A 14,826-nucleotide genomic window follows, 5' to 3' on the forward strand; every position below is an offset into this window, starting at 1 on the left:
TCCCTTCCTCCTCATCCTCCTCCTCTTCATCTTGCCCTTCCTCCTCCCCCTCCTTCTCTTCATCCTACCCTTCCTCCTCATCTTCCTTCTCTTCCTCCTCCCTTCCTCCTTCTCTTCCTCCTCCCCTCCTCCTCATCCTCCTCCTCTTTATTTTCCCCTTCCCCCTCCCCCTCCTTCTCTTCATCCTCCCCTTCCTCCTCATCCTCCTCCTCATCCTCCCCTTCCTCAGCCTCCTCCTCCTCCTCTTCTCCCTCCCCTTCCTCCTTATCCTCCTCCTCTTCATCTCCCTTTCCTCCTCATCTTTCTCCTCTTCATCCTCCTCCTCTTCATCCCCGCCTTCCTCCTCATCCTCGCTCCTTTTCTTCCTCCCCTTCCTCCTCATCCTCCTCCTCTTCATCCACCGCTTCCCCTCATCCTCCTCCTCTTCATCCTCCCTTCCTCCTCATCCTCCTTCTCTTCATCTTGCCCTTCCTCCTCCCCCTCCTTCTCTTCATCCTACCCTTCCTCCTCATCTTCCTTCTCTTCCTCCTCCCGTTCCTCCTCATCCTCCTCCTTTTCATTCTCCCCTTCCCCCTCCCCCTCCTTCTCTTCATCCTCCCCTTCCTCTCATCCTCCTCCTCTTCATCCACCCATTCCCCTCATCCTCCTCCTTTTCATCCTCCCTTCCTCCTCATCCTCCTCCTCTTCATCTTGCCCTTCCTCCTCCCCCTCCTTCTCTTCATCCTACCCTTCCTCCTCATCTTCCTTCTCTTCCTCCTCCCTTCCTCCTTCTCTTCCTCCTCCCCTTCCTCCTCATCCTCCTCTTCTTCATTTTCCCCTTCCCCCTCCCCCTCCTTCTCTTCATCCTCCCCTTCCTCCTCATCCTCCTCTTCTTCATTTTCCCCTTCCCCCTCCCCCTCCTTCTCTTCATCCTCCCCTTCCTCCTCATCCTCCTCCTCATCCTCCCCTTCCTCAGCCTCCTCCTCCTCCTCTTCTCCCTCCCCTTCCTCCTTATCCTCCTCCCTTTCCTCGTCATCCTCCTCCCCTTCATCCTCTCCTTCCCTCTCATCCTCCTCCTCTTCATCCTTCCATTCCTCCTCATCTTTCTCCTCTTCATCCTCCTCCTCTTCATCCCCGCCTTCCTCCTCATCCTCGCTCCTTTTCATCCTCCCCTTCCTCCTCATCCTCCTCCTCTTCATGCTTCCCTTTCTCCTCATTCTCCTCCGCTTCATCCTCCCCTTCTGCTTCATCATCCGCCTCTTCATTCTCCCCTTCCTCCTCATTCTCCCCTTCCTCATATTCCTCCTCTTTACCCTCCCCATCCTCTTTATCCTCCTCCCTTTCCTCCTCATCCTCCTCCCATTCATCTTCCTCCCTTTCCTCCTCATCCTCCCCCCCTTCATCCTCTCCTTCCCCCTCATCCTCCTCTACTTCATCCTCCCCTTCCTCCTCATCCTCCTCTCTCTTTATCCATTCCTTCCTCCTCCTCTTTCTCCTCTTCATCCTCCTCTCTCTTCATCCTCCCCTTCTTCCTTATCCTCCTCCCTTTCATTTTCCCCTTCCCCCTCATCCTCCTCCTCTTTATTCTCACTTTCCTCCTCATCCTCTTCCTCTTCATCCTCCCATTCTTCTTCATCTTTCTTTCTCTTCATCCTGCCCTTCCTCTTCATCCTCCTCCTCTTCATCATCCTCCTGTTCAACCTCCCCTTCCTCCTCATCCTCCTTCTCTTCATCCACCCCTTCCTCCTCATCCTTCTCCTCATCCTCCCCTTCCTCCTCATCCTCCTCCCTTTCCTCCTCATCCTCCTCCCCTTCATCCTCTCGTTCCCCCTTATCCTCCTCCTCTTCCTCCTTCCCTTCCTCCTCATCTTCCTTCTCTTCATCCTCCCCTCCCTCCTTATCCTCCTCTCTCTTTATTCTCCCCTTCCTTATCATCTTTTTCCTCTTCATCCTTCTCCTCTTCATCCTCCCCTTCCTCCTCATCCTCCTCCTCTCATTCTCCCCTTCCCCCTCATCCTCCTCCTCTTCATCCTCTCTTTCCTCCTCATCCTCCTCCTCTTAATCCTCCCCTTCATCCTCATCCTCCTTTCTCTTCATCCTCCTTCCCCTTCATCCTCTCCTTCCCCCTCATCCTCCTCCTCTTCATTCTTCCCTTCCTCCTTAACCTCCTCCTCTTCCTCCTCCCCTTCCTTCTTATCATCCTCCCCTTCATCCTCCCCTTTCTCCTCATCATCCTCCCCTTCCTCCTCATCCTCTTCTCTCTTCATCCTCCTCTCTCTTCATCCTCCCCTTCCTCCTCATCCTACTCCCCTACCTCCTCATCCGCCTCCTCTCCATCCTGTCCTTCCTCCTTATCATTCTCCTCTTTATCCTCCTCCTTCATCCTCCCCTTCCTCCTCATCCTCCTCCTCTTCATCCTCCCCTTCCTCCTCATTCTCTCCTCATCCTTTCCTCCTCCTTCCTCCTCCTCCTTATCCTCCTCCTCTTCACTCTCCCCTTCTCCTTATCCTCCTCCCTTTCTCCTCATCCTCCTCCCCTTCAACTCTCTTTCCTCCTCCTCTTCATCCTCACCTTCCTCCTCATCCTCCTCCTCTTCATCCTCCCTTCCTCTTCATCTTTCTCCTCTTCATCCTCCTCCTCTTCATCCTCCCGTTCCTCCTTATCCTCCTCCTCTTCATCCTCCCCTTCCTCCTCATCCTCCTCCTTATCCATCTTCCTCCTCCTCATCCTCCTCTTCATCCTCCCCTTCCTCCTCATCCTCCTCCCTTTCTCCTCATCCTCCCCTTCATCCTCTCCTTCCCCCTCATCCTCCTCTTTTCATCCTTCCTTCCCTCATCCTCTTCATCCTCCCCTTCCTCCTCATCCTCCTCCTCTTTATCCTCCTCCTTCATCCTCCTCCTCTTTATCTTCTCCCCTCTCCTCCTCTCCTTCTTCCCATTCCTCCCTCCTTCTCTTCACTCCCTTCCTCCTCATCCTCCTCCCCTTCATCCTCTCTTCCCCCTTATCCTCCTCCTCTTCTCCCTTTCCTCCTCATCCTCCTCCTCTTCATCCTCCCCTTCCCTCCTCATCCTCCTCTTTCTTTATCCTCCCCTTCCTCCTCATCCTCCTCTTCTCTTCTCCTCCATCCTCCCCTTCCTCCTCCTCCTCCTCCTCCTCATTCCTCCTCTTTTCATCCTCCCCTTCTCCTCATCCTCCTCCTCTTCATTCTTCCCTTCCCCCTCATCCTCTCCTCTTCATTCTCTTTCCTCCTCATCCTCCTCCTCTTCATCCTCCCCTTCCTCCTCATCCTCCTTTCTCTTCATCCTCCCTTCCTCTTCATCCTTCTCTTCTTTATCCTCCTTTCTTCATCCTCCCCTTCCTCCTCATCCTCCTCCTTTCATCCTCCCCTTCCTCCTCATCCTTCTCCTCATCCTCTTCCTCCTCCTTATCCTCCTCCTCTTCCCCTCCCTTCCTCCCCTTATCCTCCTCCCTTTACTCCTCATCCTCCTCCTCCTTCATGTTCTCTTCCCCTCATCTCCTCTTCTTCATCCTCCCCTTCCTCCTCATCCTCCTCTCTCTTCATCCTCCCTTCCTCTTCATCTTCTCCTCTTTATCCTCCTCCTCTTCATCCTTCTTTCCTCTCATCCTCCTCCTCTTCATCCTCCCCTTCCTCCTCATCCTCCTCCTATTCCCTTCCTTTTCATCTTCCCCTTCCTCCTCATCCTTCCTCCTCATCCTCTTCCTCCTCCTTATCCTCCTCCTCTTCTCCCTCCCCTTCCTCCTTATCCTCCTCCCTTTACTCCTCATCCTCCTCCCCTTCATGTTCTCCTTCCCCCTCATCCTCCTCTCTTCATCCTCCCCTTCCTCCTCATCCTCCTTCTCTTCATCCTCCCTTCCTCTTCATACTTCTCCTCTTTATCCTCCTCCTGTTCATCCTCCCCTTCCTCCTCATCCTCCTCCTCTTTATCCTCCCTTTCCTCCTCATCCTATCCTCATCCTTCTTCTCCTCCTTATCCTCCTCCTCCTTATCCTCCTCCTTTTCCTCCTCCCATCTCCTCCTCCTTATCCTCCTCCCTTTACTCCTCATCCTCCTCTTCTTCATTCTCTCTTTCCTCCTCATCTTCCTCTTCATCCTCACCTTCCTCCTCATCCTCCTTTCTTTTCCTCCTCCCTTCCTCTTCATCCTTCTCCTCTTTATCCCTCCTATTTAATCCTCCCCTTCCTCATTATCCTCCTCCTCTTCATCCTCCCTTCCTCCTCATCCTCCTCCTTCATCCTCTCCTTCCTCCTTATCCTCCTCCTCTTCACTCCTCCCCTTCCTCCTCATCCTCCTCCTCTTCATCCTCCCTCCTCCTTCATCCTCTCTCTCTTTATCTCCCCTTCCTCCTCATCTTTCCCTCCTCTTCATCCTCTCCTCTTCATCCTCACCTTCCTCCTCATCCTCCTCCTCTTCATCCTCCTCCTTATTATCCTCCCCTTCCTCCTCATCCTCCTCCTCCTTCATTCTCCCCTTCCCCCTCATCCTCCTCTCTTCATCTCTCCTTTCCTCCTCATCCTCCTCCTCTTCATCCTCCCTTCCTTCATCCTCCTTTATCCTCCTCCCTTCCTCTTCATCCTTCCTCCTCTTTATCCTCCTCCTCTTCATCCTCCCCTTCCTCCTTATCCTCCTCCTATTCATCTCCCCTTCCTCCTCATCCTTCTCCTCATCCTCTTCCTCCTCCTTATCCTCCTTCCCTCTTCCCCTCCCCTTCCTCCTTATCCTCCTCCCTTTCCTCCTCATCCTCCTCCCCTTCATTCTCCCTTCCCCCTCATCCTCCTCCTCTTCATCCTTCCCTTCCTCCTCATCCTCCTCCTCTTCATCCTCCCCTTCCTCCTTATCCTCCTCTCTCTTTATTCCTCCCCTTCCTCCTCATCCTTCTCCTCTTTATCCTCCTCCTCTTCATCCTCCCTTCCTCCTTACATCCTCCTCTTCTTCCCCTTCTCCTCATTTCTCCTCCCCTTCCTCCTCCTTATCCTCCTCCTCTTCATTCCCTCCCCTTCCCCTCATCCTCCTCCTATTCATCCTCTCTTTCCTCCTCATCCTCCTCCTCTTCATCCTCCCCTTCCTCCTCATCCTCCTTTATCTTTCATCCTCCCTTCCTCTTCATCCTTCTCCTCTTTATCCTCCTCCTGTTCATCCTCCCCTTCCTCCTTATCCTCCTCCTATTCATCCTCCCCTTCCTCCTCATCCTTCTCCTCATCCTCTTCCTCCTCCTTATCCTCCTCCTCTTCACCCTCCCCTTCCTCCTTATCCTCCTCCCTTTACTCCTCATCCTCCTCCCCTTCATGTTCTCCTTCCCCCTCATCCTCCTCTTCTTCATCCTCCCCTTCCTCCTCATCCTCCTATCTCTTCATCCTCCCTTCCTCTTCATACTTCTCCTCTTTATCCTCCTCCTGTTCATCCTCCCCTTCTTCCTCATCCTCCTTCTCTTTATCCTCCCTTTCCTCCTCATCCTCCTCCTCATCTTCTTCCTCCTCTTTATCCTCCTCCTCCTTATCCTCCTCTTCTTCACCCTCCCATTCCTCCTTATCCTCCTCCCTTCACTCCTCATCCTCCTCCTCTTCATTCTCTCTTTCCTTCCCATCCTCCTCCTCTTCATCCTCACCTTCCTCCTCATCCTCCTTTCTTTTCTTCCTCCCTTCCTCTTCATCCTTCTCCTCTTTATCCTCTTCCTATTAATCCTCCCCTTCCTCATTATCCTCCTCCTCTTCAACCTCCCTTTCCTTCTCATCTTCCTCCCCTTCATCCTCTCGTTCCCCCTTATCCTCATCCTCTTCCTCCTTCCCTTCCTCCTCATCTTCCTCCTCTTCATCCTCCCCTCCCTCCTTATCCTCCTCTCTCTTTATTCTCCCCTTCCTCCTCATCTTCCTCCTCTTCATCCTTCTCCTCTTCATCCTTCCCTTCCTCCTCATCCTCCTCCTCTTCATTCTCCTCATTTTCATCCTCCCCTTCCCCCTCATCCTCCTCCTCTTCATCCTCTCTTTCCTCCTCATCCTCTTCCTCTTCATCCTCCCCTTCCTCCTCATCCTCCTTTCTCTTCATCCTCCATTCCTCTTCATCCTTCTCCTCTTTATCCTCCTCCTCTTCATCCTTCTCCTCTTTATCCTCCTCCTCTTCATCCTTCTCCTCCTCATCCTCCTCCTATTCATCCTCCCCTTCCTCCTCATCCTTCTCCTCATCCTCTTCCTCCTCCTTATCCTCCTCCTCTTCACCCTCCCCTTCCTCCTTATCCTCCTCCCTTTACTCCTCATCCTCCTCCCCTTCATGTTCTCCTTCCCCCCTCATCCTCCTCTTCTTCATCCTCCCCTTCCTCCTCATCCTCCTATCTCTTCATCCTCCCTTCCTCTTCATACTTCTCCTCTTTATCCTCCTCCTGTTCATCCTCCCCTTCCTCCTCATCCTCCTTCTCTTTATCCTCCCTTTCCTCCTCATCCTCCTCCTCATCTTCTTCCTCCTCATCTTCTTCCTCCTCCTTATCCTCCTCCTCCTTATCCTCCTCTTCTTCACCCTCCCATTCCTCCTTATCCTCCTCCCTTTACTCCTCATCCTCCTCCTCTTCATTCTCTCTTTCCTTCCCATCCTCCTCCTCTTCATCCTCACCTTCCTCCTCATCCTCCTTTCTTTTCTTCCTCCCTTCCTCTTCATCCTTCTCCTCTTTATCCTCTTCCTATTAATCCTCCCCTTCCTCATTATCCTCCTCCTCTTCAACCTCCCTTTCCTTCCCATCTTCCTCCCCTTCATCCTCTCGTTCCCCCTTATCCTCATCCTCTTCCTCCTTCCCTTCCTCCTCATCTTCCTCCTCTTCATCCTCCCCTCCCTCCTTATCCTCCTCTCTCTTTATTCTCCCCTTCCTCCTCATCTTTCTCCTCTTCATCCTTCTCCTCTTCATCCTTCCCTTCCTCCTCCCCCTCCTTCTCTTCATCCTACCCTTCCTCCTCATCTTCCTTCTCTTCCTCCTCCCGTTCCTCCTCATCCTCCTCCTTTTCATTCTCCCCTTCCCCCTCCCCCTCCTTCTCTTCATCCTCCCTTCCTCCTCATCCTCCTCCTCTTCATCTTGCCCTTCCTCCTCCCCCTCCTTCTCTTCATCCTACCCTTCCTCCTCATCTTCCTTCTCTTCCTCCTCCCTTCCTCCTTCTCTTCCTCCTCCCCTTCCTCCTCATCCTCCTCTTCTTCATTTTCCCCTTCCCCCTCCCCCTCCTTCTCTTCATCCTCCCCTTCCTCCTCATCCTCCTCCTCATCCTCCCCTTCCTCAGCCTCCTCCTCCTCCTCTTCTCCCTCCCCTTCCTCCTTATCCTCCTCCCTTTCCTCGTCATCCTCCTCCCCTTCATCCTCTCCTTCCCTCTCATCCTCCTCCTCTTCATCCTTCCATTCCTCCTCATCTTTCTCCTCTTCATCCTCCTCCTCTTCATCCCCGCCTTCCTTCTCATCCTCCTCTCTCTTCATCCTCCCCTTCCTCCTTATCCTCCTCCCCTCTCTCCCCATCCTCCTCCCCTTCCTCCATATCCTCCTCCCCTTCATTCTCCCCCTTCCCCCTCATCCTCCTCCTCTTCATTCTCCCTTTCCTCCTCATCCTCTTCCTCTTCATCCTCCCTTACTCCTCATCCTTCTTTCTCTTCATCCTGCCCTTCCTCTTCCTCCTCCTCATGTTCATCCTCCTCCTGTTCATCCTCCCCTTCCTCTTCATCCTCCTCCTCTACATCCACCCCTTCCTCCACATCCTTCTCCTCATCCTCCCCTTCCTCCTCATCCTCCTCCTCTTCACCCACCCCTTCCTCCTTATCCTCCTCCATTTCCTCCTCATCCTCCTCCCCTTCATCCTCTCCTTCCCCCTCATCCTCCTCCTCTTCATTCTTCCCTTCCTCCTTAACCTCCTCCTCTTCCTCCTCCCCTTCCTTCTTATCATCCTCCCCTTCATCCTCCCCTTTCTCCTCATCATCCTCCCCTTCCTCCTCATCCTCTTCTCTCTTCATCCTCCTCTCTCTTCATCCTCCCCTTCCTCCTCATCCTACTCCCCTACCTCCTCATCCGCCTCCTCTCCATCCTGTCCTTCCTCCTTATCATCCTCCTCTTTATCCTCCTTCTCTTCATCCTCCCCTTCCTCCTCCTCCTCCCCCTCTTCATCCTCCCCTTCTTCCTCATCCTCCTCCTTAGCCCCCCCTTCCTCCTCATCCTCCTCCTCTTCAACCTCCCCTTCCTCCTAATGCTCCTCCCTTTCCTCCTCATCTTCCTCCCCTTCAACCTCTCCTTCCCCCTCATCCTCCTCCTCTTCATCCTTCCCTTCCTCCTCATACTCCTCCTCTTCATCCCCCCCTTCCTCCTCATCTTTCTCCTCTTCATCCTCCTCCTCTTCATCCTCCCGTTCCTCCTCATCCTCGTCCTCTTCCTCCTCCCCTTTCTCCTCATCCTCCTTATCTTCATACTTCCCTTCCTCCTCATTCTCCTCCTCTTCATCCTCCCCTTCCTCCTCATCCTCCCTCTCATCCTCCCCTTCATCCTCTCCCTCCACCTCATCCTCCTCCTTTTCATCCTTCCCTTCCTCCTCATCCTCCCCTTCCTCCTCATCCTCCTCACTCTTTATCCCCCCTTCCTCCTTATCTTTCTACTCTTCGTCCTCTTCCTCTTCATCCTCCCCTTCCTCTTCACCCTCTTCCTCACCCTCCCCTTACTCCGCTTCCACCTCCTCTTCACCCTCCCTTTCCTCCTTATCTTCCTCCCTTTCCTCCTCATCCTCCCCCCCTTCATCCTCTCCTTCCCCCTCATCCTCCTCTACTTCATCCTCCCCTTCCTCCTCATCCTCCTCTCTCTTTATCCATTCCTTCCTCCTCCTCTTCTCCTCCTCTTCATCCTCCTCTCTCTTCATCCTCCCCTTCTTCCTTATCCTCCTCCCTTTCATTTTCCCCTTCCCCTCATCCTCCTCCTCTTTATTCTCACTTTCCTCCTCATCCTCTTCCTCTTCATCCTCCCATTCTTCTTCATCTTTCTTTCTCTTCATCCTGCCCTTCCTCTTCATCCTCCTCCTCTTCATCATCCTCCTGTTCAACCTCCCCTTCCTCCTCATCCTCCTTCTCTTCATCCACCCCTTCCTCCTCATCCTTCTCCTCATCCTCCCCTTCCTCCTCATCCTCCTCCCTTTCCTCCTCATCCTCCTCCCCTTCATCCTCTCGTTCCCCCTTATCCTCCTCCTCTTCATCCTTCCCTTCCTCCTCATCTCCTTCTCTTCATCCTCCCCTCCTCCTTATCCTCCTCCTCTTTATTCTCCCCTCTTATCATCTTTTTCCTCTTCATCCTCTCCTCTTCATCCTCCCCTTCTCCTCATCCTCCTCCTCTTCATTCTTCCCCTTCCCCCTCATCCTCCTCCTCTTCATCCTCTCTTTCCTCCTCATCCTCCTCCTCTTATCCTCCCCTTCATCCTCATCCTCCTTTCTCTTCATCCTCCCTTCCTTTTCATCCTTCTCCTCTTTTTCCTCCTCCTGTTCATCCTCCCCTTCCTCCTCATCCTCCTCCTCATCCTCTTCCTCCTCCCTATCCTCCTTCTCTTCACCCTCCCCTTCCTCCTTATCCTCCTCCCTTTACTCCTCATCTCCTCCCCTTCATGTTCTCCTTCCCTCTCATCCTCCTCATCTTCATCCTCCCTTCCTCCTCATCCTCCTTTCTCTTCATCCTCCCTTCCTCCTTCATCCTTCTCCTCTTTATCCTCCTCCTTTCATCCTCCCCTTCCTCCTCATCCTCCTCCTCTTTATCCTCCCTTTCCTCCTCATTCTCATCCTCATCCTCTTCCTCCTTCCCTTCCTCCTCATCTCCTCCTCTTCATCCTCCCCTTCCCTCCTTATCCTCCTCTCTCTTTATTCTCCCCTTCCTCCTCATCCTTTCTCCTCTTCATTTCTCCTCTTCATCCTCACCTTCCTCCACATCCTCCTCTTCTTCTTCTCCTCATTTTCATCCTCCCCTTCCTCCTCATCCTCCTCCTCTTCATTCTCCCCTTCCCCTCATCCTCCTCCTTCATCGTCTCTTTCCTCCTCATCCTCCTCCTCTTCATCCTCCCCTTCCTCCTCATCCTCCTTTATCTTCATCCTCCCTTCCTCTTCATCCTTCTCCTCTTTATCCTCCTCCTCTTCATCCTCCCCTTCCTCCTTATCCTCCTCCTCTTCATCCTCCCTTCCTCCTCATCCTTCTCCTCATCCTCTTCCTCCTCCTTATCCTCCTCCTCTTCACCCTCCCCTTCCTCCTTATCCTCCTCCCTTTACTCCTCATCCTCCTCCTCTTCATGTTCTCCTTCCCCCTCATCCTCCTCTCTTCATTCTCCCCCTTCCTCCTCATCCTCCTCTCTTCATCCTCCCTTCCTCTTCATCCTTCTCCTCTTTATCCTCCTCCTGTTCATCCTCCCCTTCTTCTCATCCTCCTTCTCTTTATCCTCCCTTCCTCCTCATCCTCCTCCTCATCCTCTTCCTCCTCATCTTCTCCTCCTCTTTATCCTCCTCCTCCTTATCCTCCTCTTCTTCACCCTCCCATTCCTCCTTATCCTCCTCCCTTCACTCCTCATCCTCCTCCTCTTCATTCTCTCTTTCCTCTCATCCTCCTCCTCTTCATCCTCCCCTTCCTCCTCATCCTCCTTTCTTTTCATCCTCCCTTCCTCTTCATCCTTCTCCTCTTTATCCTCTCCTATTAATCCTCCCCTTCCTCATTATCCTCCTCCTCTTCAACCTCCCTTTCCTTCTCATCTCCTCCCCTTCATCCTCTCGTTCCCCCTTATCCTCATCCTCTTCCTCCTTCCCTTCCTCCTCATCTTCCTCCTCTTCATCCTCCCCTCCCTCCTTATCCTCCTCTCTCTTTATTCTCCCCTTCCTCCTCATCTTTCTCCTCTTCATCCTTCTCCTCTTCATCCTCCCTTCCTCCTCATCCTCCTCCTCTTCATTCTCCTCATTTTCATCCTCCCCTTCCTCCTCATCCTCCTCCTCTTCATTCTCTTCCCCTCATCCTCTTCCTCTTCATCCTCCCCTTTCCTCCTCATCCTCCTCCTCTTCATCCTCCATTCCTCCTCATCCTCTCTCTTCATCCTCCCTTCCTCTTCATCCTTCTCCTCTTTATCCTCCTCCTCTTCATCCTCCCCTTCCTCCTTATCCTCCTCCTATTCATCCTCCCCTTCCTCCTCATCCTTCTCCTCATCCTCTTCCTCCTCCTTATCCTCCTCCTCTTCACCCTCCCCTTCCTCCTTATCCTCCTCCCTTTACTCCTCATCCTCCTCCCCTTCATGTTCTCCTTCCCCCTCATCCTCCTCTTCTTCATCCTCCCCTTCCTCCTCATCCTCCTATCTCTTCATCCTCCCTTCCTCTTCATACTTCTCCTCTTTATCCTCCTCCTGTTCATCCTCCCCTTCCTCCTCATCCTCCTTCTCTTTATCCTCCCTTTCCTCCTCATCCTCCTCCTCATCTTCTTCCTCCTCATCTTCTTCCTCCTCCTTATCCTCCTCCTCCTTATCCTCCTCTTCTTCACCCTCCCATTCCTCCTTATCCTCCTCCCTTTACTCCTCATCCTCCTCCTCTTCATTCTCTCTTTCCTTCCCATCCTCCTCCTCTTCATCCTCACCTTCCTCCTCATCCTCCTTTCTTTTCTTCCTCCCTTCCTCTTCATCCTTCTCCTCTTTATCCTCTTCCTATTAATCCTCCCCTTCCTCATTATCCTCCTCCTCTTCAACCTCCCTTTCCTTCCCATCTTCCTCCCCTTCATCCTCTCGTTCCCCCTTATCCTCATCCTCTTCCTCCTTCCCTTCCTCCTCATCTTCCTCCTCTTCATCCTCCCCTCCCTCCTTATCCTCCTCTCTCTTTATTCTCCCCTTCCTCCTCATCTTTCTCCTCTTCATCCTTCTCCTCTTCATCCTTCCCTTCCTCCTCATCCTCCTCCTCTTCATTCTCCTCATTTTCATCCTCCCCTTCCTCCTCATCCTCCTCCTCTTCATTCTCCCCTTTCCTCCTCATCCTCCTCCTCTTCATCCTCTCTTCCTCCTCATCCTCCTTCCTCTTCATCCTCCCCTTCCTCCTCATCCTCCTCTCTTCATCCTCCTTCCTCTTCATCCTTCTCCTCTTTATCCTCCTCCTCTTCATCCTTCTCCTCTTTATCCTCCTCCTCTTCATCCTCCCCTTCCTCCTCATCCTCCTCCTATTCATCTCTTCCTCCTCATCCTTCTCCTCATCCTCTTCCTCCTCCTTATCCTCCTCCTCTTCACCCTCCCCTTCCTCCTTATCCTCCTCCCTTTACTCCTCATCCTCCTCCCCTTCATGTTCTCCTTCCCCCTCATCCTCCTCTTCTTCATCCTCCCCTTCCTCCTCATCCTCCTATCTCTTCATCCTCCCTTCCTCTTCATACTTCTCCTCTTTATCCTCCTCCTCTTCATCCTCCCCTCCTCTTATCCTCCTCCTCTTCATCCTCCCCTTCCTCCTCATCCTCCTCCTATTCATCTTCCCCTTCCTCCTCATCCTTCTCCTCATCCTCTTCCTCCTCCTTATCCTCCTCCTCTTCTCCCTCCCCTTCCTCCTTATCCTCCTCCCTTTACTCCTCATCCTCCTCCTCCTTCATGTTCTCCTTCCCCCTCATCCTCCTCCTCTTCATCCTCCCCTTCCTCCTCATCCTCCTTCTCTTCATCTTCCCTTCCTCTTCATCTTCTCCTCTTTATCCTCCCCCTATTCATCCTCCCCTTCCTCCTCATCCTCCTTCTCTTCATCCTCCCTTTCCTCCTCATCCTCCTCCTCATCTTCTTCCTCCTCATCTCTTCCTCCTCCTTATCCTCCTCCTCCTCATCCTCCTCCTCTTCATCCTCCCGTTCCTCCTCATCCTCCTTTATCTTCATCCTCCCTTCCTCTTCATCCTTCTCCTCTTTATCCTCCTCCTCTTCATCCTCCCCTTCCTCCTTATCCTCCTCCTATTCATCCTCCCCTTCCTCCTCATCCTTCTCCTCATCCTCTTCCTCCTCCTTATCCTCCTCCTCTTCACCCTCCCCTTCCTCCTTATCCTCCTCCCTTTACTCCTCATCCTCCTCCCCTTCATGTTCTCCTTCCCCCTCATCCTCCTCTTCTTCATCCTCCCCTTCCTCCTCATCCTCCTATCTCTTCATCCTCCCTTCCTCTTCATACTTCTCCTCTTTATCCTCCTCCTGTTCATCCTCCCCTTCTTCCTCATCCTCCTTCTCTTTATCCTCCCTTTCCTCCTCATCCTCCTCCTCATCTTCTTCCTCCTCATCTTCTTCCTCCTCCTTATCCTCCTCCTCCTTATCCTCCTCTTCTTCACCCTCCCATTCCTCCTTATCCTCCTCCCTTTACTCCTCATCCTCCTCCTCTTCATTCTCTCTTTCCTTCCCATCCTCCTCCTCTTCATCCTCACCTTCCTCCTCATCCTCCTTTCTTTTCTTCCTCCCTTCCTCTTCATCCTTCTCCTCTTTATCCTCTTCCTATTAATCCTCCCCTTCCTCATTATCCTCCTCCTCTTCAACCTCCCTTTCCTTCCCATCTTCCTCCCCTTCATCCTCTCGTTCCCCCTTATCCTCATCCTCTTCCTCCTTCCCTTCCTCCTCATCTTCTCCTCTTCATCCTTCCCTCCTCTTCTCCTTCCCTTCCTCCTCATCCTCCTCCTCTTCATTTCTCCTCATTCATCCTCCCCTTCCTCCTCATCCTCCTCCTCTTCATTCTCCCCTCCTCCCCCTCATCCTCCTCCTCTTCATCCTCTCTTTCCTCCTCATCCTCTTCCTCTTCATCCTCCCCTTCCTCCTCATCCTCCTTTCTCTTCATCCTCCATTCCTCTTCATCCTTCTCCTCTTTATCCTCCTCCTCTTCATCCTTCTCCTCTTTATCCTCCTCCTCTTCATCCTCCCCTTCCTCCTCATCCTCCTCCTATTCATCCTCCCCTTCCTCCTCATCCTTCTCCTCATCCTCTTCCTCCTCCTTATCCTCCTCCTCTTCACCCTCCCCTTCCTCCTTATCCTCCTCCCTTTACTCCTCATCCTCCTCCCCTTCATGTTCTCCTTCCCCCTCATCCTCCTCTTCTTCATCCTCCCCTTCCTCCTCATCCTCCTATCTCTTCATCCTCCCTTCCTCTTCATACTTCTCCTCTTTATCCTCCTCCTCTTCATCCTTCTCCTCTTTATCCTCCTTCTCTTTATCCTCCCTTTCCTCCTCATCCTCCTCCTCATCTTCTTCCTCCTCATCCTTCTCCTCATCCTCTTCCTCCTCCTTATCCTCCTCCTCTTCACCCTCCCATTCCTCCTTATCCTCCTCCCTTTACTCTCATCCTCCTCCTCTTCATTCTCTCTTTCCCCCTCATCCTCCTCTTCTTCATCCTCACCTTCCTCCTCATCCTCCTTTCTTCATCTTCCCTTCCTCTTCATCCTTCTCCTCTTTATCCTCCCCCTATTAATCCTCCCCTTCCTCATTATCCTCCTCCTCTTCATCCTCCCTTTCCTCCTCATCTCCTCCTCATCTTCTTCCTCCTCATCTCTTCCTCCTCCTTATCCTCCTCCTCCTTATCCTCCTCCTCTCCACCCTCCCATCTTCTTATCCTCCTCCCTTTACTCTTCATCCTCCTCCTCTTCATTCTCTCTTTCCTCCTAATCCTCCTATTCTTCATCCTCCCTTCCTCCTCATCCTCCTTTCTTTTCTTCCTCCCTTCCTCTTCATCCTTCTCCTCTTTATCCTCCTCCTATTAATCCTCCTCCTCATTATCCTCCTCCTCTTCATCCTCCCCTTCCTTCTCATTCTCCTCCTCATCCTCTTCCTCCGCCTTATCATCCTTTTCACCCTCCCCTTCCTCCTTATCCTCCTCCCTTAACTCCTCATCCTCCTCCC

The 14,826-nt window shown here is 52.6% G+C and overlaps 2 pseudogenes; both read right to left on the reverse strand.

Moving 5' to 3' along the window:
• Positions 1–1,611: 1,611 nt before the first annotated feature.
• LOC137636206 (acidic leucine-rich nuclear phosphoprotein 32 family member B pseudogene) lies at positions 1,612–2,246 on the reverse strand (annotated as a pseudogene).
• A 5,350-nt stretch (positions 2,247–7,596) lies between these two features.
• Positions 7,597–7,968, reverse strand: LOC137636208 (acidic leucine-rich nuclear phosphoprotein 32 family member B pseudogene; annotated as a pseudogene).
• Positions 7,969–14,826: the final 6,858 nt, after the last annotated feature.

This window comes from Palaemon carinicauda, chromosome 3 (assembly GCF_036898095.1).
Source record: "Palaemon carinicauda isolate YSFRI2023 chromosome 3, ASM3689809v2, whole genome shotgun sequence".
In the NCBI taxonomy this organism is placed as follows: domain Eukaryota; kingdom Metazoa; phylum Arthropoda; class Malacostraca; order Decapoda; family Palaemonidae; genus Palaemon; species Palaemon carinicauda.